The sequence below is a fragment of the Rhinopithecus bieti genome, unplaced genomic scaffold (assembly GCF_001698545.2).
Source record: "Rhinopithecus bieti isolate Rb0 unplaced genomic scaffold, ASM169854v2 scaffold_46259, whole genome shotgun sequence".
In the NCBI taxonomy this organism is placed as follows: domain Eukaryota; kingdom Metazoa; phylum Chordata; class Mammalia; order Primates; family Cercopithecidae; genus Rhinopithecus; species Rhinopithecus bieti.
In genome coordinates this window covers 1,270,608-1,273,043 of record NW_016818844.1, presented here as the reverse complement: position 1 = coordinate 1,273,043, position 2,436 = coordinate 1,270,608, and positions in this window count along the sequence as shown.

The window sequence follows — 2,436 nt, the reverse complement described above, 5'->3', positions numbered from 1 at the left end:
GAGAGGGAGGGAGGGAGGGAAGGAGGGAAGGAAAGAAGGAAGGAAGGAAGGAAGGAAGGAAGGAAGGAAGGAAGGAAGGAAGGAAGGAAAGAAGGAAGGAAGGAAGGAAGGAAGGAAACAAAGAAGGAGAGAAATTAGCTCACATGCTTGTGGAGCCTGGCAAGTCTGAATTGTGCAGGGCAGGGCAGTAGGCTGCAGACCCAGAGAAGAGTTGCTGTTGCAGATGGAGTCCAAAGGCAGCCTGGAGGTGAGAGATCCAAGATCAACCAGATCAAGGTGTCTGCAGAGCTGGTTTCTCCTGAGGCCTTTCTCCCTGTCTTGTACTGTGTCCCATATAGTCTCCCCTCTGTATGTGTCTGTGTCTACATTTCCTCTTATGAGGTACTTAAAGTAAAATGAAGTCATATCAGCCCACCCATAAGACCTCATTTTTCCTTATCACCTCTGTAAAAGCCCTATCTCCAAATACAGTCCTGTTCTGAGAGGCTGGGTGTTAGGACTTCAACATATAAATATGAGGGGGACACAACTTAGTCCATAAAAAACAACGCGGACCATAACAGAGTGCCATATTATTTAGTATGTCAAGTAGATCTGAGAAGGGAAAACTGGAGCCACTGAGGAGAAATTTTTTAAAATCAGCTTTCCTAGCAAGAATAAAGAGGACGGGGATATGTGAGAGGAAGCGCTCAACCTCCAAACAGCACAACTGGCTGTGGAAAGCAAAGAACAAGAGGTTCATTAGGGCAGAATGCAGAGTCAGTTGGGAGACTGTGGGCCACCCAGAGGAAAGGACACATGCGCAGATTGGTGCTTGGTTTTGGACAGGCAACGTCTGTAGTTCTGAATGGTGGAAAAAGTGAGAGGTATCCAACAAGTAGGTGGAGCTGGAATTTGAGACAGACACTGGAGTTGGACAGAGATTCCAGAGTCGTCGGAATTTTGGTGATAGTTGGAGATGTTACATTCAGGGAAAGAATGTAAAGAGGAAAACACTGAGGAAAGCTCTTTTGGAAAAAGTAAAAAGAACCAGAGGAGATGCAAACAGGAAGGATACCTTATGGGTAAGAAAGACTCAGAAAATAGAAAGCAGTGAAGATCACATCAAACTTCTCAAATACTTTTCTTAATTCATAACAAAACTTTCTGGACTAATATTATCTAAGAATTATGCCTCTCCCTGGAGCTATCAGCACTTACGTCTCCACTAAGTGGAAGTGGGAAGAGAAGCTGGGTGTGCATCGGGTTTATTAAAAGCAGCAGCCCTGTGAAGCTCCACCTACCTACAAAATCCCAAGGGGGCAATGTCAATCCAGAAATATATACCATGACTGAAACCATGCCACCACTCCTTACTTTTCCTCCTTCCTGTTCTTTTCTCAAATGTACAGAGAGAGCGAGCATAGTGCACACACCATATTTAAAAGTTCCGCATTCCCCAAAACTATAGGCCAGAGAACCAATATTATATTTGATCATCATTTGACCTCAGACATAGTGATTAATTTTCCAGGCCTCAGTGGCCACCTTGCCCCATCTGCTGCCTAAAGATGACTGCAGGATCTCTGTCAGCAATGTCATGTCCCTCCTGGTGTTAGTCTAGCCTGGCACTAGTTACTTAGCAGCAAGAGATACTGCTACATCACATCTATAAAGGTAGCCAAAATCCAGACTACTGACAAGGACCCAGGAGGTACAATTTTATCACTCTAGATGTCAAAAAGTCAGAACATATTGTAATGTACCCTCTCCAAAAAGTTTTAAAGTATTCTATTAAGAAATGTTTTCTACAGAAAATACAAATCTAAATGTATTGCACAAATCTATAGGAAAATGTTATTTGTTTGAAAAAATATTCTGTCAGCCGGGAGAGGTGGCGGGCGCCTGTAGTCCCAGCTACTCGGGAGGCTGAGGCAGGAGAATGGCGTGAACCCGGGAGGCGGAGCTTGCAGTGAGCTGAGATCTGGCCACAGCACTCCAGCCTGAGCGGCAGAGCGAGACTCCGTCTCAAAAAAAAAAAAAAAAAAAAAAAAAAAAAAAAAAAAAAAAAAAAAAAAATTTTACAAAAAAAAAAAAAAAAAAAAAAAAAAAAAAAAAAAGAAAAAAGAAAAAATATTCTGTCACAAGAACAAAAAGTTTTTTTTACTTATATTTGATCATGTGAGCCATAGTTGTGTAAAACTGGAAAAATGTTTATATCTTATTGCTTAACAGGTATTGAATTTTCAAATAGCCAAGTCTTTTCTCTGAAACAGGTAGGTATTTATAGAAGGGCAAACTTGATTTTGTGAATTTAGTAATAATTGTTCCTCCCATCTCTATTGCCCAAACTCAACATGTCTGTTTGCAAACATGGAAGACTCCTGTGGAACCCTTCGGACTGGGTTTCTGCTGTCTTCTTTCTGGTCACTAGACGGCACTGTATCCATATTACTT